The sequence below is a fragment of the Coregonus lavaretus genome (genome assembly GCF_964263955.1).
Source record: "Coregonus lavaretus genome assembly, chromosome: 29".
Taxonomy (NCBI): Eukaryota; Metazoa; Chordata; class Actinopteri; order Salmoniformes; family Salmonidae; genus Coregonus; species Coregonus lavaretus.
This window is the reverse complement of record NC_140016.1, coordinates 8,511,060-8,534,068: the sequence shown is the minus strand read 5'-3', so window position 1 is coordinate 8,534,068 and position 23,009 is coordinate 8,511,060. Positions and strand designations below refer to the sequence as shown.

The following is a 23,009-nucleotide window of genomic DNA, read 5'->3' as shown; positions in this document are numbered from 1 at the left end:
CTACAGTACAGCAGGTCTCTGTCTGTGTCTCATCATCACCCACCCTGACTACCTACAGTACAGCAGGTCTCTGTCTGTGTCTCATCATCACCCACCCTGACTACCTACAGTACAGCAGGTCTCTGTCTGTGTCTCATCATCACCCACCCTGACTACCTACAGTACAGCAGGTCTCTGTCTGTGTCTCATCATCACCCACCCTGACTACCTACAGTACAGCAGGTCTCTGTCTGTGTCTCATCATCACCCACCCTGACTACCTACAGTACAGCAGGTCTCTGTCTGTGTCTCATCATCAGACACCCTGGTTCTGTCCCAAATGGCACCATATTCCCTTTATAGTGCACTCCTTTTGACCGGGCCGATATATTGGGAATAAGGTGCCATTTGGGACACACCCCCTGCCTCTACTGTAATGTAATTCCATCAAGGCTCTGGGAGAGCTGTGTTAAATGTGCTGAGACAAGATACATGAGCATCACAAAGGAACTACACCAGATTAATCTCACTTTAAGGAAGTTTCAGCTTGTTTCACGGAGCCACACACATTAATTGGTGGTGATTAATAATGGGAGGAGGAAGAGGAGGCCACTTAGTCACAGCTTTTCAAAAACAAACCACTGATTTGTTGGAAGCCAATTCCCCCAGGACCCTTCTCTGTGTCTCGGGAAGTGTCCCAAATGGCACCCTACTCCCTTTATAGTGCACTACTTTTGACCAGGGCCATATATGGAACAGGGCACCACTTGGGCTGTAGCTCTGTCCCTCTGCCTCAGGAGAGCCCTACTGAGCACGAACGATTAAGTGTATCTCTGTTATGCACTATTCTCATCTCTGGTAGGTCAGACAGAGAGAGTACAGGACAGAGAGAGTACAGGACAGAGAGAGTACAGGACAGAGAGAGATAGAGACCTTTTATGTGATCAAAAATAAGCTGAATCGAAGACAAAAAGGATTCAGTATGTTAGTGAAGTAGAACATTGAAAGGAACAAGAGGAAAACTAAAACTAAAACATTTAGGATGTGTGAGAGAAGATTGGAGGATGATGAAAGAGTTACAAGACCTGAGAAGAAAGGGAAAGAGAGGGGTATGAGTGAAAGAGAAGAGAGGGAAAGAGAGGGGTATGAGTGAAAGAGAAGAGAGGGAAAGAGAGGGGTATGAGTGAAAGAGAAGAGAGTGTGTGTGTGTGGAGACCTACCACACTGTTAAGCCTGTGAACAGGACAGAGAGAGATAGATGGCAAGGTGGTAAGGTGACTGGGAATATGACAGAATACAGAATACAAACAGTGTAGCTACTCACTCCGCAAGGCAATTAAACTGGCAAAACATCAGTGTAGAGACAAAGTGGAGTCGCAATTCAACGGCTCAGACACGAGACGTATGTGGCAGGGTCTACAGACAATCACAGACTACAAAAGGAAAACCAGCCACGTCGCCGAGACCAACGTCTCGCTTCCAGACAAGCTAAACACCTTCTTCGCCCGCTTTGAGGATAACACAGTGCCACCGACGCAGCCTGCTACCAAGGACTGTGGGCTCTCCTTCTCTGTAGCCGACATAAGTAAGACCTTTAAGCATGTTAACCTCCGCAAGGCTGCCAGCCCAGACGGCATCCCTAGCCGCGTCCTCAGAGCATGTGCAGACCAGCTGGCTGGTGTGTTTATGGTCATATTCAATCCCTCCCTATCCCAGTCTGCTGTCCCCACATGCTTCAAGATGGCCACCATTGTTCCTGTACCAAAGAAAGCAAAGATAACTGAACTAAATGACTATCGCCCCATAGCACTCATCTCTGTCATCATGAAGTGCTTTGAGAGACTAGTCAAGGATCATATCACCTCTACCTTACCTGTCACCCTAGACCCACTTCAATTTGCTTACCGCCCCAATAGATCCACAGACGATGCAATCGCCATCAAACTGCACACTGCACTATCCCATCTGGACAAGAGGAATACCTATGTAAGAATGCTGTTCATTGACTATAGCTCAGCATTCAACACCAAAGTACCCTCCAAGCTGATCATTAAGCTCGAGGCCCTGGGTCTGAACCCCGCCCTGTGCAACTGGGTCCTGGACATCCTGACGGGCTGCCTCGATGTGGTGAAGGTAGGACACAACATCTGCACTTCGCTGATCCTCAACACTGGGGCTCCACAAGGGTGCGTGCCCAGCCCCCTCCTATACTCCCTGTTGACCCATGACTGTGTGGCCAAGCACGCCTCCAACTCAATCATCAAGTTTGCAGACAACCCAACAGTAGTAGGCTTGATTACCAACTATGACGAGACAGCCTACAGGGAAGAGGTGAGGGCTCTCGGAGTGTGGTGCCAGGAAAATAACCTCTCACTCAACGTCAACAAAACAAAGGAGATGATTGTGGACTTCAGGAAACAGCAGAGGGTGCACCCCCTTATCCACATTGACAGGACCGCAGTGGAGAAGGTAGAAAGCTTCAAGTTCCTTGGCGTACACATCACTAACAAACTTAAATGGTCCACCCACGCAGACAGTGTGGTGAAGGCGGCGCAACAGAGCCTCTTCAACCTCAGGAGGCTGAAGAAATTTGGCTTGGCACCTACAACCTTTTACAGATGCACAATTGAGAACATCCTGTTGGGCTGTATCACCGCCTGGTACGGCAACTGCACCACCCGCAACCACAGGTCTCTCCAGAGGGTGGTGCAGTCTGCTGAACGCATGAACAGGAGTAAACTACCCGCCCTCCAGGACACCTACAGCACCCGATGTCACAGGAAGGACAAAAAGATTATCAAGGACATCAACCACCCAAGCCACTGCCTGTTCACCCCGCTATCATCCAGAAGGCGAGGTCAGTACAGGTGCATCAAAGCTGGGACTGAGAGAATGAAAAACAGCTTCTATCTCAAGGCCATCAGACTGTTAAATAGCCATCACTAGCACACTAGAGGCTGCTGCTGCCTATTGAAATCACTGGCCACTTTAAGAAATGGAACACTAGTCACTTTAATAATGTTTACATATCTTGCATTACTCATCTAATGTGTATATACTGTATTCTATAATATTCTACTGTATCTTAGTCCATGCCGCTCTGTCATTGCATGTCCATATATGTATATATTCTTAAATTCCATTCCTTACTCAGATTTGTGTGTATTGGGTATATGTTGTGAAATTGTTAGATATTACTTGTTAGATATTACTGCACTGTCGGAGCTAGAAGCACAAGCATTTTGCTACACCCGCAATAACATCTGCTAAACACGTGTATGTGACAAATACAATTTGTTTGATTTGAACTCCTGAGCAGGCTTTAGGCCGAGGAGGATCTGTCTGCATGTCTGCCTGTCTGTCCATCTGTGTCTGTCTTGGTATCCTACAGTGAGAGATAAAAGTATTTGATCCCCAGCTGATTTTGTACATTTGCCCACTGACAAAGACATGATCAGTCTATAATTTTAATGGTAGGTTTATTTGAACAGCGAGAGACAGAATAACAACAACAAAATCCAGAAAAACGCATGTCAAAAATGTTATAAATTGATTTGCATTTTAATAAGGGAAATAAGTATTTAACCCCTCTGCAAAACATTACTTAGTACTTGGTGGCAAAACCCTTGTTGGCAATCACAGAGGTCAGATGTTTCTTGCAGTTGGCCATCAGGTTTTCACACATCTCAGGAGGGATTTTGTCCCACTCCTCTTTGCAGATCTTCTCCAAGTCATTAACGTTTTGAGGCTGACGTTTGGCAACTCGAACCTTCAGCTCCCTCCACAGATTTTCTATGGGATTAAGGTCTGGAGACTGGCTAGGCCACTCCAGGACCTTAACGTGCTTCTTCTTGAGCCACTCCTTTGTTGCCTTGTCCGTGAGTTTTGGGTCATTGTCATGCTGGAATACCCATCCACGACCCATTTTCAATGCCCTGGCTGAGGGAAGGAGGTTCTCACCCAAGATTTGACGGTACATGGCCCCGTCCATCGTCCCTTTGATGCGGTGAAGTTGTCCTGTCCCCTTAGCAGAAAAACACCCTCAAAGCATAATATTTCCAACTCCATGTTTGACGGTGGGGATGGTGTTCTTGGGGTCATAGGCAGCATTCCTCCTCCTCCAAACACGGCGAGTTGAGTTGATGCCAAAGAGCTCGATTTTGGTCTCATCTGACCCAGTTCTCCTCTGAATCATTCAGATGTTCATTGGCAAACTTCAGACGGCCCTGTATATGTGCTTTCTTGAACAGGGGGACCTTGCGGGTGCTGCAGGATTTCAGTCCTTCACGGCGTAGTGTGCTACCAATTGTTTTCTTGGTGACTATGGTCCCAGCTGCCTTGAGATCATTGACAAGATCCTCCCGTGTAGTTCTGGGCTGATTCCTCACCGTTCTCATGATCATTGCAACTCCACGAGGTGAGATATTGCATGGAGCCCCAGGCCGAGGAAGATTGACAGTTATTTTGTGTTTCTTCCATTTTAGCGAATAATCGCACCAACTGTTGTCACCTTCTCACCAAGCTGCTTGGCGATGGTCTTGTAGCCCATTCCAGCCTTGTGTAGGTCTACAATCTTGTCCCTGACATCCTTGGAGAGCTCTTTGGTCTTGGCCATGGTGGAGAGTTTGGAATCTGATTGATTGCTTCTGTGGACAGGTGAGATTAGGAGCACTCCCTTTAAAGAGTGTGCTCCTAATCTCAGCTCGTTACCTGTATAAAAGACACCTGGGAGCCAGAAATCTTTCTGATTGAGAGGGGGTCAAATACTTATTTCCGTCATTAAAATGCAAATCAATTTATAACATTTTTGACATGCGTTTTTCTGGATTTTTGTTGTTGTTATTATGTCTCTCACTGTTCAAATAAACCTACCATTAAAAGTATAGACTGATCATGTCTTTGTCAGTGGGCAAACATACAAAATCAGCAGGGGATCAAATACTTTTTTCCCTCCTCTCTATCCTTCATTCCATGCATGCACCCATCCCCTGCTTCTTATCTGTCATATCTCATCTCCCCTAGCTCTCTTTCTCTCTCTCTGTCTCCCTCACACCCTCCTGTCTCTCTCTCTCTCTCTCTCTCTCTCTCTCTATTCCTCTCTCTCTCTATATATATATTCCTCTCTCTCTCTCTCTCTCTCTCTACCCCTCACACCCTCCTCTCTCTCTCTCTCTCTCTCTCTCTATTCCTCTCTCTCTCTCTCTCTCTCTCTCTACCCCTCACACCCTCCTCTCTCTCTCTCTCTGTCTCTCTCTCTTCCTAACCCTCTCACCCTCCTCACTCTCTATTTTCTCTCTCCCTCCATCTCATCATCTCTTTCTCTCTCTTATCTATGAAGTCTAATTAGTACTAATCAATCATCACTTGTCCACATTTAAACCATACTGTACAGCAGGGGTTCTCAAAGTCAGGTCCAAGGTCCTGCAGAGGGTCCGCAGCCAGATCACCATGGGGCACTCTGTTCACAACGTTGAGATCAGCAAACCGCTCGCCCATACAACTGCCCAGAACAATTGAAACTGGGATTCATCCATGAAGAGCACACTTCTCCAGCGTGCCAGTGGCCATTTGAAGGTGAGCATTTGCCCACTGAAGTCGGTTACGATGCCGAACTGCAGTCAGGTCAAGACCCTGGTGAGGACGACGAGCATGCAGATGTGCTTCTCTGAGACGGTTTCTGACAGTTTGTGCAGAAATTATTCGGCTGTGCAAACCCACAGTTTCATCAGCTGTCCGGGTGGCTGGTCTCAGATGATCCCGCAGTTGAAGAAGCCGGATGTGGAGGTCCTGGGCTGGCGTGGTTACACGTGGTTTGCGGTTGTGAGGCCTGTTGGACGTACTGACAAATTCTCTAAAACAACATGGAGGCGGCTTATGGTAGAGAAATTAACATTACATTATTTGGCAAGAGCTCTGATGGACATTCCTACAGTCAGCACACCAATTGCACGCTCCCTCAACACTTGAGATATCTGTGGCATTGTGTTGTGTGACAAAACTACACATTTTAGAGTGGCCTTTTATTGTCCCCAGCACAAGGTGCACCTAAGGCTGTTAGGGTGACCGTATTACCGCCACATCAGCGGCCACGAGTCATGAAGGCAGTCAAATTCCATGTGACCGTTTAGTCACGGTAAGTAGGCTTCTCCAAGCTCTGACACTGCTGATGGTCATTAGTAGCCTACCAGACTTGCTAACTGCCTGGTACTCAGCACTCTATTGTCCCTCTAATCACTCTGACATCAATGCAAATGTAATTGAAAATCTAATCAAACACTTCATGAGAGCCCATGAGCTCATGTTGTGCAACATTTCTATAGGTTATGCAATTGTGTGAGAAAACAGAGTGATGGCCTCTTAAAAAGAAGAGGATCCCATCAGCTTTCTATAGGCTAGGCCTACTATATTTATTTCGCAATGTTCCTAATATTAAGCACATTGCTTCTCTTTACAACAGGAGTATAGCCTACCTGGCTGGCATGAAAATGATCCACGGGAAAAGCGTCCTCCATTCGCTATTTAAGTGCATAGATTACATGTCTTTTTCCCCCTGCCCCTGTTCCGAGACAGGTAAATGATAATGGTCCATTCTAAATAAAAACTAATTTCACACATATATTATTTAGTATATGTAAAGACAAGATTAAATCAAGAATAGTCTGATGGGTGACAATATTAGCCTATAACTTATGAATGATATATTATCACTTGTGAATGATGCCCAACGTAAGGCAAGAAACAATGCCTTTTTTTGGGCTACTTTTTCTAATCATAGTGGCATACCTCATGTAGCCTAGCCCATAGTTCTATATGTTTTAATAAGGTCACAACTAAAGTGACCAAATCACTTCAATCCGCTTTACAAGGGGTGTAGAGCCTAACTGGCATACATAAGCAGGGTGTGAGTTTCAAGTTTGGGGAAGATAATTTTCACCATAAAAATGCACCTTTATAATAAAAGCATTACATCACTTTTGATAATGGTGTTTTCCCGCTAATGGAACATTCACGCTTATAGCCTACTGCCCTGTGCACATTGCTGCACTTATAATGTGAAGAAATAGTCTAATATTTTATCAACATTTTAAGCTAAACGTTCTGATCTGTTGCGTCAGCCACATTGTGTAAACATGTTTTTTGATGCCAGTGGTTGTATTAATTTGGGATCTATTGCATCTCACAACTGTTTAGAATATTTATTTCTCGCACAGAATAGAATAGGTCAATTTTTGTACTATGGGGGATAGTAGATTGACATAGGCTACTGCTTTTGCTGTTCGTTAGGCCTACTCATCTTGTTGGCTGACGAAAAGTAAATGTGGACAGTTCTTCCAATATCTTCAATATGCACCTCGGAATTGGATAAGAACGCGTGCAGTTCCGTCCCCGATGTGTCTGTCTTCACTTGTAGCCTGTGAGAAAGACCCGATCACGTGATGGAGACCCATGTGAGTGAGAGGTGCTTCGAGCATGCAGCACTCAGGGAGAAGGGAATTATAATTATTATATTTAGCCCAAGGGTTCAAAGGCCACTGGCTGCAAAAGGCATGGATTTTTTTAGGGTCCATTACGGCCACACAAAGGGGATGCCGCCAGGAAATTTGAGGCAGTAGCAAGTGCTTGTCAAATTGTGAAAGATAGACTGATGAAGTGTACAGCCTGCACAAAAAACAAAGCAGTGCTCATGCCTTTCAAGCGACTTTTTTCAAATCATCATTAGAGTTGCATCATGGAGCCTTAGAATGTATTAAAAATCAAAACATACAGCTCAACGTTTGTATCACAACTAAAGTTACATTAATAACTCTAAATTAAGCATATATGAGTACCTATTTCTTTGTTAACCGCTCAACACAGAATAGCCACATGTGCACACTCCCTCAAATAGTTTGGAGAAAATATCATTTATATTTTATTCAGCTTTGTTCAATTGTATTCTTCATACTATAAAATAATATAAAATAATGCCATGGAATTGTAAGCTAATCTTGTCTGCTAAATGAACTAGTGTAGCCCACAGCCATATGGCATAGCCAGATCAGGACCTAACATAAGGAAAACTCACGAGTATGCTATTCTGTTCTTCTGAAATAGACTAAATAATGGATTTATTGTGAAGGTGTAGGCTATATTACATGGATTTATTATACTTTTTTAAATGTAGATTTTCCAAAGGTCTGCATCAGTGGCTTGTAGGCAATGTGTGGAAGCCAGGAGATGCTAAATGTGTTTATGTTAATTAACTGTCAATCACCGTGAGACCGACAGTTATTTGCTTGACAATCACCAGCTGACGAAATTTAATGACCACCACAGCCTTAGCTGCACCTGTGTAATGATCATGCTGTTTAATCAGCTTCTTGATATGCCACACCTGTCAGGTGGATGGATTATCTTGGCAAAGGAGAAATGTTCACTAACAGGGAAATACGTTTTTTGTACGTGTGGAACATTTCTGGGATCTTTGATTTCAGCTCATGAAACATGGGACCAACACTTTACATGTTGCATTTATATTTTTGTTCAGTATATATAAAAACATCTATAATAATGAATATTACTAACAAAAGATTTAACGACTTTTGGCCAATAAGTTTAAAGTGTGTAATATTGTACAATACAATGTAATATTATTAATCTACAATTTATGTTCTTAACCCTGGGCAACATCGGCCTGGTAGTTTCACAGGGATATTGGTATCCACAGCATTTTTCAACTCAATACTACCCCCCCCCTCTATTTTTCCCACTGTAATTTAAGGCAGAATGTGTAGAACTGCATGATATTAGCTTTAAAGCTGCAACAACAAACATGTCTTTGCCCCATGACAAAATGTGTAGAATTGCAGGGAATTAGCTTGAAAACTGCAAAGTTTTCTCTCCAATGCCAAGAGGCGAGCCAGTGCATGGCTGGACTTGGTTCGTCCAGCCATGCACCGCAGACATCACAGTAAAACACCTTGTAGGCTATTTTAAAATCGCACTCGAGTTGTGTTCTGATTATGAAGGGGTCCCTGATGAATGTGCTATCACAAAAGGGGTGCCCTGTCCCAAACAGTTTGAGAACCCCATACAGCACAGTGCTGCAGTGAACATCAGTGAAACACTATGAAGGCGGTTTACAGTACCAGGGGGTCTTAGAGCAGTGCCATCATTTCACTGCCTCATTAAAACAATGATTAATGATTTATTCACAGTAACTATTGATTACTGCTGAACATTATACTGAATGGTTAAGTTAATATGGAACAGGGATGGGATGCTTGTGTGCATGTTCATGCGAGTGAGTGTCTGTGTGTCAGAGAAGGACCAGGTCCAGGCGTGGCGAGTCACTGCTCCCAGCAACCAAACCAAACCAAACCAAAGCCCTTTCTAACTATCCTCTTATCTCCCCCATCTCAGAGTGGATCTAGTGTAGCTAACTGAACTGCTAACCCCCCCCCCCCCCGCGTAGAATTCCCCTTCTGATTCCATATGCTAATTTGCATGACTAATGACTTTAGTGAGTGTAAGAAATGAGTCTGTAATGACCACATTACAATGGATTAGGATTTCCTCTGCTGGAAATGAGGGAGAAAACCAGGCTTAATAATGTTCTGATTCCAGACCAATCAGAAATTAGAAGAACAAGACGTACCGGCTTTTCTGCTTTTTGGATCTGAATAAATTAGATAGGAGTGTGTGTGTTTGTGTGTATGTGTGTGTGTGTGTGTGTGTGTGTGTGTGTATGTGTGCGCATGCATGTGTGTCTATGTGTGTGTACTCGAAATGCCACGTCGCCTCTAATAATGCAGTGGGACTCTTGCGACCTGGCTGGAACCCATCCCTCCCTCCCTCCATCTTTCTCTTTCTCTCTATCACTCTCTCTCTCTCTATTATGTATTTTTCTCCCCTCTCTCTATTCTCTCTATCATTCTCTCCCTCTTTCTCCATATCTCTCTCTCTCTCTCGTGCACACACACTCTCTCTCTCTCTCTCTCTCTCTCTCTCTCACACACATACACACACACTCTCTCTCTCTCTCAGCTCTATTCTATAAAGGTCAGTATTTTCATGCAGTAGAGAATGAGTTAATTATGTTAATAATGTTTACAGACTAGACCAGTGTTTCCCAACCCTGGTCCTCCAGTACCCCAACAGTACACAGGACTGGTCCTCCAGTACCCCAACAGTACACAGGACTGGTCCTCCAGTACCCCAACAGGACACAGGACTGGTCCTCCAGTACCCCAACAGTACACAGGACTGGTCCTCCAGTACCCCAACAGGACACAGGACTGGTCCTCCAGTACCCCAACAGTACACAGGACTGGTCCTCCAGTACCCCAACAGTACACAGGACTGGTCCTCCAGTACCCCAACAGTACACAGGACTGGTCCTCCAGTACCCCAACAGTACACAGGACTGGTCCTCCAGTACCCCAACAGTACACAGGACTGGTCCTCCAGGACCCCAACAGACTGGAGGACCAGTCCTGTGTACTGTTGGGGTACTGGAGGACCAGTCCTGTGTACTGTTGGGGTACTGGAGGACCAGTCCAGTCCTGTGTACTGTTGCGGTACTGGAGGACCAGTCCAGTCCTGTGTACTGTTGGGGTACTGGAGGACCAGTCCTGTGTACTGTTGGGGTACTGGAGGACCAGTCCTGTGTACTGTTGGGGTACTGGAGGACCAGTCCAGTCCTGTGTACTGTTGCGGTACTGGGGGACCAGGGTTGGGAAACACTGGTCTAGGGCACTCAAAACAGCGGGCGGTAATCGTAAGGCATTTCCACTAAAGGTCTTTACCATAGTGTGTTATGGCATACCATGCTGTGTTATTGTGTACTAGTGTGTTACAAGGAGTGAATCAATTCAACGGCTTATGTGGACTTAGTTTTTCACTGCATTTTATGTACAGTGAAACTAACACACACACACACACACACACACACACACACCTCACATGCACACATACAGAAACAGTGTTAGTTACTTCAGCAAGAAACACTAAACATGGCTGCATTAATCAGAACTTCCAGTATACTCTGATAATTAACGAATAGCATCAACAGACACGTACAAGCATGCACAAACACACAAACACACAGGGGTGCTGTGACACATACACACACACGCACGAATACGGGTACATGCTGTGAGCTGCGACACTCTGTAAGGAACGCACGTGTCTTGCTGTGTTGCCATGGCAGCACACCCTGCTCTCCAAACAGTTCTGACAATCTGAGCTGAAAGAAGGATTTATGTAATCTCACTCCTCCTCCCCTCCCTCCCTCTCTCCCCCTCTTCTCTCTCTATCCCGCTCTCTCTCTGTCTCTCTCTGTCCTCTATCAGGCTCTCTCTGTCCTCTCTCTGTCTCTCTCTGTCCTCTATCAGGCTCTCTCTGTGAGAGGCAGCGGAACAAACACTGAAGTGTGTATCTCTCTTCTCTCTTTAGCTGCAAAATCCCTGCACAGACACAGCCCTTCAGATCATCCAGCTAGTATAGTAGCATATCATATCCTTTAGCCAGTTACTAACCTATCTATTCTGCTTTAGCCAGTTACTAACCTATCTACTCTGCTTTAGCCAGTTACTAGCCTATCTACTCTGCTTTAGCCAGTTACTAGCCTATCTACTCTGCTTTAGCCAGTTACTAACCTATCTACTCTGCTTTAGCCAGTTACTAACCTATCTACTCTGCTTTAGCCAGTTACTAACCTATCTACTCTGCTTTAGCCAGTTACTAGCCTATCTACTCTGCTTTAGCCAGTTACTAACCTATCTACTCTGCTTTAGCCAGTTACTAACCTATCTACTCTGCTTTAGCCAGTTACTAACCTATCTACTCTGCTTTAGCCAGTTACTAACCTATCTACTCTGCTTTAGCCAGTTACTAACCTATCTACTCTGCTTTAAACATCCAGCTACTAATGATTTCAACAACCAGAACATATGGGTTTCTAATGGAACAGTCCCTGTGAAATACAGACCTCTTTCCTATACAGCCCTTAAAGCATGACCTAACAGCTAACCAATCCATCCATGTGGTACATGGTGTTAACTCTACCTTAGATTTCCCAGAGGGCCTGAACCCGTCTGGTACATGGTGTTAACTCTACCTTAGATTTCCCAGAGGGCCTGAGCCCCTGTCTGGTACATGGTGTTAACTCTACCTTAGATTTCCCAGAGGGCCTGAGCCCCTGTCTGGTACATGGTGTTAACTCTACCTTAGATTTCCCAGAGGGCCTGAACCCGTCTGGTACATGGTGTTAACTCTACCTTAGATTTCCCAGAGGGCCTGAACCCCTGTCTGGTACATGGTGTTAACTCTACCTTAGATTTCCCAGAGGGCCTGAGCCCCTGTCTGGTACATGGTGTTAACTCTACCTTAGATTTCCCAGAGGGCCTGAACCCGTCTGGTACATGGTGTTAACTCTACCTTAGATTTCCCAGAGGGCCTGAACCCGTCTGGTACATGGTGTTAACTCTACCTTAGATTTCCCAGAGGGCCTGAACCCCTGTCTGGTACATGGTGTTAACTCTACCTTAGATTTCCCAGAGGGCCTGAGCCCCTGTCTGGTACATGGTGTTAACTCTACCTTAGATTTCCCAGAGGGCCTGAACCCGTCTGGTACATGGTGTTAACTCTACCTTAGATTTCCCAGAGGGCCTGAACCCCTGTCTGGTACATGGTGTTAACTCTACCTTAGATTTCCCAGAGGGCCTGAACCCGTCTGGTACATGGTGTTAACTCTACCTTAGATTTCCCAGAGGGCCTGAACCCGTCTGGTACATGGTGTTAACTCTACCTTAGATTTCCCAGAGGGCCTGAACCCGTCTGGTACATGGTGTTAACTCTACCTTAGATTTCCCAGAGGGCCTGAACCCGTCTGGTACATGGTGTTAACTCTACCTTAGATTTCCCAGAGGGCCTGAACCCCTGTCTGGTACATGGTGTTAACTCTACCTTAGATTTCCCAGAGGGCCTGAGCCCCTGTCTGGTACATGGTGTTAACTCTACCTTAGATTTCCCAGAGGGCCTGAACCCGTCTGGTACATGGTGTTAACTCTACCTTAGATTTCCCAGAGGGCCTGAACCCGTCTGGTACATGGTGTTAACTCTACCTTAGATTTCCCAGAGGGCCTGAACCCGTCTGGTACATGGTGTTAACTCTACCTTAGATTTCCCAGAGGGCCTGAACCCGTCTGGTACATGGTGTTAACTCTACCTTAGATTTCCCAGAGGGCCTGAACCCGTCTGGTACATGGTGTTAACTCTACCTTAGATTTCCCAGAGGGCCTGAACCCCTGTCTGGTACATGGTGTTAACTCTACCTTAGATTTCCCAGAGGGCCTGAACCCGTCTGGTACATGGTGTTAACTCTACCTTAGATTTCCCAGAGGGCCTGAACCCGTCTGGTACATGGTGTTAACTCTACCTTAGATTTCCCAGAGGGCCTGAACCCGTCTGGTACATGGTGTTAACTCTACCTTAGATTTCCCAGAGGGCCTGAACCCGTCTGGTACATGGTGTTAACTCTACCTTAGATTTCCCAGAGGGCCTGAACCCGTCTGGTACATGGTGTTAACTCTACCTTAGATTTCCCAGAGGGAAAGTCATCATATAGATAGTTTCCCTGTCCTGATTTCATATAGTCTATCTGATTGATGTATGGCCGTGGCATGTTATGAGTAGGGCCCTGTGTTTTGTTCAATCACCTGATATGCCTGGATTTTAACATCGATTTAATAGATGAAAGTCCCCTGTTTAGGGAACCTGCGTGGTTCTGGTACCGGTTCTGACCAACTCTTTTGCTTTTAAATCGATCTGTGGACACAGTAGATCGAAATTGCGTATATCTTGTCCGCCTGTGTGATGTAGGATGTGAAATCTGACACCTCTTGAAGTTGGGATGTCCCTCCTACCATTTCATTCGCTCTTCCGACTGTCCATCAACAGCTGGACAAACCCTACATCACACTCCTTACATCGTAGCGCAGCAGGAGAGAGTGGTTCCATCGCTCTAGCACATTCAGAGATCAATTTATATACAGTAATCTAAAACAATTAACAGATTTTAAACAAAAAACACTTTCTGTTTGTCATATGAGATGAAAGGTGAGTTCCTAATGAGTTCTGGAAGCCAAGCTAGAGCTCTGTGTGACGTTAACAGCGGTGGGGGCAGACGTTTGGATCAAGAGAGACCTTTAGAAAATATGCACATTTTCTCTAACACTAAACATACAAATATGTATTTTACATTTCTAAGGAAGGTGAACTCTTATAGTTAGTCATTTTATAATTTGATTATACTATATTTAGAAAGCATATAAGTCATTTCAAGCCTTATTCATACAGTTTTGTTGAATAGGAAATAAATCATATAAAATATTTCATATTTTCATATTTGTATCATATTTGCACTGTGTACTTGAGCTTGTGTCCTGAAAAGTGACTACACCTCAGCCATTTATTTAAAGAAAATACCAGAAAGGTGAGATTTTAACCTTTCTTGGAGTATGCAGAATTACTAGTTATTGTTTATGTCCCTCTCATGATAAATAATTACTTTTGGGGATTACGTAGATTACATTTTAGATTATATTTAGTTACATTTAAGAGGTTAAAGCTGGTCCAGCACCATCCTCAGACAATTGCTTTCATTGTTGGTGCAATTCACATCTCTGGATGAGGCTTAAAATACAGGATACAATCCTGCTATGTCACATGATTGCCCTAGACTTATGAGTGCATAATGTGTTGTTGTTTCCATTGTTCTTGTTGATATCTGTAGTGGAGATGACTTCAGCAGTAGAAAATGTTCAATTCTAATCAAAGTACTACAAAATGGGCTCAATTCAAATACCTTTTAAACAACTGTCAGGAATACACTTCAGAACCTACAGAGAGCATTTACACAAACAAACCAACAAAAACCAGAGAGAGAAGAAACCATTTATATTTCCAATCCCTGAGATCTAACAGCTGAGAGGAGCATGTATAGGAAGAGACAGATCCATATGAGAGAAATTCAGACGAGAGAGAGAAACAGATATCATCTGTTCAGCAGGCATGGGATTAGAGGAAGGTTGTGTTTGCTTTCATATACAGTATACACATTATCTCTCTCTCTTACACACACACACACACACACACACACACACACACACACACACACACACACACACACACACACACACACACACACACACACACACACACACACACACACACACACACACACACACACACACACACATCACCTCAGGATGCTTTATTAGACTGGATCCATTATTCATTATGGAATGATTTTGACCAGTGGGCTGAGAAATTGTTATTGTGACGGGTAGCGAACGCTCTGTGTGTGTGTGTGGCATGTGTACTCACTCACACACACACACACCCACGTAATCACTCACACACACGTGCACACTCACGGACAGAGAGAGAGAGGGAGGGATAGATCTAAAAAGGAGGGAGAAGGCAGCTATGAGAGAGAAAGAGAGATCTATGAAAGGGAGGGAAAATGGGGAAGGTGGGGAGAGAGGCACAGGTGGAGGCTATGAGGGATGATGGAGGAGAGAGGGTGTAGAAGAGAGGAGAGGAGAGGAGAGGAGAGGAGAGGAGAGGAGAGGAGAGCAGCGGAGGGGAGAGCAGCGGAGAGGAGAGGAGAGGAGAGCGGAGAGGTGAGAAGAGAGAGGAGAGGTGTATCATAGACGGGAGGGTTTAGAAGCTCTGAGTGACAGGGGTGACATTTAGAAAGTGCACATTAAACAAAGGATTTAGAGAGAATAAATAACACACACACACACACACACACACACACACACACACACACACAGCCATGTCTCTGCTCTAGGCAGACATACCTTTAGAGCCAGCTAATCAGAATGCAATAAGGAACAGACAAAGGGAGGGGAATTTACCACTGTCTCTGGATGCATCCCAAATGGCACCCTATTCCCTATATGATGCACTACTATGGGCCCTGGACAAATGTAGTGCACTATATAGGGAATAAGGTGCCATTTGGAACGCAGCCCTTGTCTCTCTTCAGACGACAACGTCTGGAAATTAAACGCCACAGCGCTGATTAACACCAGCTGAACGTCGTTAACATCTTTTGTAAACTCGTCGTCTCTGATTAGAAGATAGTATAGGCAGCTTAAAGAATCACTGTCTCTCTCCCGTCTGTCTCCTCACAGATGTAAAAGGAACATTATGTTGTCATGAGAGACCAAATAAAAACAGACAAAACTGGTCAAAAACAAAAGATTAAGCATTTTAAAAACACGGAAACATTCCATTAGTGAAAATCTGAATTTGTTGTTTTATCCCAGTAAAGGATGATTCAACTACCACTGACTGTGGCTCTTGAGGAGAAGACTGCACTCTTATGGAGCTATGGACAAGTAACAGTTAAGTTTGGTGAAGGCAGGCCTCTCTGGAGACAAGTCCCCTACGTCCAGACATGAAGTAATGGGGCCAACTCATCTGGGAACGATGAGTACAGTCAATTATATACATTCATGTACTGTACCGCTGCTGTAGAACCCAGAGGGGAGGGAGAGAGAGAGAGAGAGCTAGATCACATGTGTCTGCGGGTCTTCACTCATCCCTTGTACTTAATTAATTAATTAAGGCCACTAATTAGTAAGGAACCCCCCTCACCCGGTTGTCTAGGTATTCATTGAAAGAAAGAAAAACATGGAATGAGTTTGACAAGTATTGGTCTTCACAAAGTTCGCTGCTTCAGTGTTATGAGATATTTTTGTCAGATGTTACTATGGTATACTGAAGTATAATTACAAGCATTCCATACGTGTCAAAGGCTTTTATTGACAATTACATTAAGTTTATGCAAAGAGTCAATATTTGCAGTGTTGACCCTTCTTTTTCAAGACCTCTGCAATCCGCCCTGGCATGCTGTCAATTAACTTCTGGGCCACATCCTGACTGATGGCAGCCCATTCTTGCATAATTAATGCTTGGAGTTTGTCAGAATTTGTGGGTTTTTGTTTGTCCACCCGCCTCTTGAGGATTGACCACAAGTTCTCAATGGGATTAAGGTCTGGGGAGTTTCCTGGCCATGGACCCAACATTTAAATGTTTTGTTCCCCGAGCCACTTAGTTATCACTTTTGCCTTATGGCAAGGTGCTCCATCATGCTGGAAAAGGCATTGGTCGTCACCAAACTGTTCTTGGATGGTTGGGAGAAGTTGCTCTCGGAGGATGTGTTGGTACCATTCTTTATTCATGGCTGTGTTCTTAGGCAAAATTGTGAGTGAGCCCACTCCCTTGGCTGAGAAGCAACCCCACACGTGAATGGTCTCAGGATGCTTTACTGTTGGCATGACACAGGACTGATGGTAGAGCTCACCTTGTCTTCTCCGGACAAGGTGTTTTCCAGATGCCCCGAACAATTGGAAAGGGGATTCATCAGAGAAAATGACGTTACCCCAGTCCTCAGGAGTCCAATCCCTGTACCTTTTGCTGAATATCAGTCTGTCCCTAATGTTTTTCCTGGAGAGAAGTGGCTTCTTTGCTGCCCTTCTTGACACCAGGCCATCCTCCAAAAATGTTCACCTCACTGTGCGTGTAGATGCACTCACACTGGTGGTGCCCCGATCCCGCAGCTGAATCAACTTTAGGAGACGGTCCTGGCGCTTGCTGGACTTTCCTGGGCGCCCAGACACCTTCTTCAAAACAATTGAACCTCTCTCCTTGAAGTTCTGAGGTGTAAGGTGTGTAGAAGTCAGGCGCAGGACACCGAAGCTAGTCCAACAAAGTTTACTGAAGTTTACCAATAGGCAAAAATACAGAGAATGGCCTCAACAATAAACAGAGGCGAGCAATTACGCAAACTGTGCGTAAAACAAATAAACAAGAAAACAGGTACAAAACACGCAGCACAACGGACAGGCGAAAAACAACACACAATCTAACCTAAGCAAAACAAGGAACTTATAGGACAAGTAATCAGCACACAAACGGACACAGGTGTAAAAGACAGACGAAAGCAATCACACCAAGAAACATGGAGCGGTGGCAGCTAGTACTCCGGGGACGGCGAACGCCGAAGCCTGCCCGAACCAGGAGGAGGAGCAGTCTCGGCAGAATCCGTGACAGGTGCAATCTTACTAGCAGCAATATCCTTGCCTGTGAAGCCCTTTTTGTGCAAAGCAATGATGACGGCACGTGTTTCCTTGAAGGTAACTATGGTTAACAGAGGAAGGACAATGATTTCAAGCACCACACTCCTTTTAAAGCTTCCAGTCTGTTATTCTAACTCAATCAGCATGACAGAGTGATCTCCAGCCTTGTCCTCGTCAACACTCTCACCTGTGTTAACGAGAGAATCACTGACATGATGGCAGCTGGTCCTTTTGTGGCAGGGCTGAAATGCAGTGGAAATGTTTTTTTGGGATTAAGTTCATTTTCATGGCAAGAGGGAGTTTGCAATTAATTGCAATTCATCTGATCACTCTTCATGACATTCTGGAGTATATGCAAATTGCCATCATCAAAACTGAGGCAGCAGACTTTGTGAAAATTTTATATTTGTGTCATTCTCAAAACTTTTGACCACGACTGTACAGTACCAGTCCAAAGTTTGGACACACCTACTCATTCAAGGGTTTTTCTTTATTTTTACTATTTACTACATTGTAAAATAATAGTGAAGACATCCAAACTATGAAATAACATATATGGAATCATGTAGTAACCAAAATAGTGTTAAACAAATCAAAATATATTTTATATTTGAGATTCTTCAAAGTAGCCACCCTTTGCCTTGATGAAAGCTTTGCACACTCTTGGCATTCTCTCAACCAGCTTCATGAGGAATGCTTTTCCAACAGTCCTGAAGGAGTTCCCACATATGCTGAGCACTTGTTGGCTGCTTTTCCTTCAATCTGCGGTCCAACTCATCCCAAACCATCTCATTTGGGTTGAGGTTGGGGGATTGTGGAGGCCAGGGCATTTGATGCAGCACTCCATCAATCTCCTTCCTGGTCAAATAGCCCGTACACAGCCTGGAGGTGTGTTTTGGGTCATTGTCCTGTTGAAAAACAATTGATAGTCCCACTAAGCGCAAACCAGATGGGATGGCGAATCGTTGCAGAATGCTGTGGTAGCCAGGCTGGTTAAGTGTGCCTTGAATTCTAAATAAATCACAGAGTGTCACCAGCAAAGCACCACCACACCATCACACCTCCTCCTCCATGCTTTATGGTGGGAACCACACATGCAGAGATCATCCGTTCACCTACTCTGCGTCTCACAGAGACACGGCGGTTGGAACCAAAAATCTCACATTTGGACTCATCAGACCAAAGGACAGATTTCCACCGGTCTAATGTCCATTGCTCGTGTTTCTTGGCCCAAGCAAGTCTCTTCTTCTTATTGGTGTCCTTTAGTAGTGGTTTCTTTGCAGCAATTCGACCATGAAGGCCTGATTCACGCAGTCTCCTCTGAACAGTTGATGTTGAGATATGTCTGTAACTTTTATTTGGGCTGCAATCTGAGGTGCAGTTAACTAATTAACTTATCCTCTGCAGCAGAGGTAACTCTGGGTCTTCCTTTCCTGTGGTGGTCTTCCTTTCATGAGAGCCAGTTTCATAATAGCGCTTGATGATGTTGCGACTGCACTTGAAGAAACGTTCAAATTTCTTGACATTTTCCGTATTGACTGACCCCCCCCCACCTTTCGAATCCCACCGTACCTTCTCCGCTATGCAATCTGGTTTCCGAGCTGGTCATGGGTGCACCTCAGCCACGCTCAAGGTCCTAAACGATATTATAACCGCGATCGATAAAAGACAGTACTGTGCAGCCGTCTTCATCGACCTGGTCAAGGCTTTCGACTCTGTCAATCACAGCATTCTTATTGGCAGACTAAATAGCCTTGGTTTCTCAAATGACTGCCTCGCCTGGTTCACCAACTACTTCTCAGATAGAGTTCAATGTGTCAAATCGGAGGGCCTGTTGTCTGGACCTCTGGCAGTCTCTATGGGGGTGCCACAGGGTTCAATTCTGGTTCAGACTCTATTTTCTGTGTATATCAATGATGTCGCTCTTGCTGCTGGTGACTCTCAGATCCACCTCTACGCAGACGACACCATTTTGTATACATCTGGCCCTTCATTGGACACTGTGTTAACATACCTCCAAACGAGCTTCAATGCCATACAACACTCCTTCCATAGCCTCCAATTGCTCTTTGACGCTAGTAAAACTAAATGCATGCTCTTCAATCGAACGCTGCTTGCACCCCCCCGCCCGACTAGAATCACTACTCTCGGCGGGTCTGACTTAGAATATGTGGACAACTACAAATACCTAGGTGTCTAGTTAGGCCGTAAACTCTCCTTCCAGACTCACATTAAGCATCTCCAATCCAAAGTTAAATCTAGAATCAGCTTCTTATTACATTTACATTTTAGTCATTTAGCAGACGCTCTTATCCAGAGCGACTTACAGTTAGTGAGTGCATACATTATTTTGCAACAAAGCCTCCTTCACTCATGCTGCCAAACATGCCCTCGTAAAACTCACTATCCTACCGTTTCTTGACTTCGGCGATGTCATTTACAAAATAGCCTCCAACACTCTACTCAGTAAATTGGATGTAGTCTATCACAGTGCCATCCTTTTTGTCACCAAAGCCCCATATACTACCCACCATTGTGACCTGTACGCTCTCGTTGGCTGGCCCTCACTACATATTCGTCGCCAAACCCACTGGCTCCAGGTCAAATCACTGCTAGGCAAATCCCTGCCTTATCTTAGCTCATTGGTCACCATAGCAACACCCACCCGTAGTCTGCGCTCCAGCAGGTATATCTCACTGGTCATCCCCAAAGCCAACACCTCCTTTGGCTGTCATTCCTTCCAGTTCTCTGCTGCCAATGACTGGAACGAACTGCAAAAATCTCTGAAGCTGAAGACTCTTATCTCCCTCACTACCTTTAAGCATCAGTTGTCAGAGCAGCTTACCGATCACTGCACCTGTACACAGCCCATCTGTAATTAGCCCACCTAACTACCTCATCCCCATATTGTTATTTATTTTGCTCATTTGCACCCCAGTATCTCTATTTGCACATCATCTTCTGCACATCTATCACTCCAGTGTTAATACTAAATTGTAATTATTTTGCACTCTGGACTATTTATTGCCTTACCTCCATAACTTACTACATTTGCACACACTGTATATAGATTTTCTATTGTGTTATTGACTGTATGTTTTGTTTATCCCATATGTAACTCTGTGTTGTTGTTGTTTTTATCGCACTGCTTTGCTTTATCTTGGCCAGGTCGCAGTTGTAAATGAGAACTTGTTTCCAACTGGCCTACCTGGTTAAATAAAGGTGAAATACAAAATTAAAAATTAAAACACCTTTTAATTGAAATGCATTCCAGGTGACTACCTCATGAAGCTGGTTGAGAGAATGCCAAGAGTGTGCAAAGCTGTCATCAAGGCAAAGGGTGGCTACTTTGAAGAATCTCAAATATAAAATGTATTTGTTTAACACTTTTTTGGTTACTACATGATTCCATATGTTTTATTTCATAGTTTTGATGTCTTCACTGTTATTGTACAATGTAGAAAATAGTATAAAATAAAGAAAGAAAATGAATAGGTGTGTCCAAACTTTTGACTGGTACTGTACATCAGTCCATGGAGGAGCCTAGTGTCTGCAGTTATTTTTCTTTCAATGAAGACCTAGACAACCAGGTGAGGGGGGTTCCTTACTAATTAGTGGCCTAAATTATATATATGAGAGAGAGAGAGAGAGAGAGAGAGAGAGAGAGAGAGAGAGAGAGAGAGAGAGAGAGAGAGAGAGAGAGAGAGAGAGAGAGAGAGAGAGAGAGAGAGAGAGAGAGAGAGAGAGAGAGAGGACATTATCCTTCATTGGACGGACTGGCAGATCAATATTTATTGGAGTGGTGTGTTCTGTTATGCTGTGAGAGCAGCACATTCTGTACGTCTGTGTGTGTGTTTGTGTTTGTGTGTGTGTTTGTGTTTGTGTGTGTGTTTGTGTTTGTGTGTGTGTGTGTGTGTGTTTGCTATGCTAGCTTAGCAGCATGCTGTAAATGCCACCAGCTGAAGGCCAATATCAGAAACAGCAGGGACAGAGGAAGTCCAAAGGAGGCCTTTGATTTATCGAATCTAGTCCCCATACTGCAAGGCTCTTACAATCACAATCTCTCTCCATTGGTCCAGTGAGTCAGCAGTGCCTTGGAAGACACTGGTGATATTCCTCTCCCCTCTCTCTCCTTTATTCCTTCTGTTCTCCTCTCTTCCTTCTCCTTCTCCTCCCCTCTCCTCCTTCTCCTCCCCTCATTCTCCTCCTCTCCTCCTTCATTTCTCCTTCTCCTCCCCTCTCCTCCTTCTCCTCCCCTCTTTCTCCTCCTCTCCTCCTTCATTTCTCCTCCTCTCCTCCTTCTCCTCCTTCTCCTCTCCCCTCTTCTCTCCTCCTTTCCTCCCTCCTCCTCCTCTCATTAGGTCTCTCTGGTGTCCCTGAGAGAGAGAGTCAACCTTTCTGTGTCTCTAATTTCAGACACTTTAATGAGATTCTTAATTGGTGACCTTTAGAGAGCGGGACCGACGGTGGCACAGTTGATCAATGCTCTCACTCCGGGGGGAGCCAGACAGAGCTAGTGACACTGCTTAATACACACTATCGACCCAGCCACCCTTCAGCACAGTTCACTTCAGAGTGGACAGACTTTAGTTAGATCTTAGATCATTGGTCACCATAGCAACACCCACCCCTAGTATGCGTTCCAGCAGGTATAGCTCACTGGTCATCCCCAAAGCCAACACCTCCTTTGGCTGTCATTCCTTCCAGTTCTCAGCTGCAAATGACTGGAACGAACTGCAAAAATCTCTGAAGCTGGAGACACTTATCTCCCTCACTAACTTTAAGCATCAGTTGTCAGAGCAGCTTACCGATCACTGCACCTGTACACAGCCCATCTGTAATTAGCCCACCCAACTACCTCATCCCCATATTGTTATTTACATTGTTATTTAT

General features: G+C 44.7%; 1 protein-coding gene across 1 annotated transcript in view; it reads right to left on the bottom strand.

Annotated features, from left to right (window-relative positions):
• Positions 1 to 23,009, bottom strand: part of LOC311104647 (glutamate receptor 1-like) — a gene marked incomplete at both ends in the record, with an annotated part of 152,495 nt that overhangs the window by 20,015 nt on the left and 109,471 nt on the right. The gene's annotated exons all lie outside the window — the stretch shown is intronic.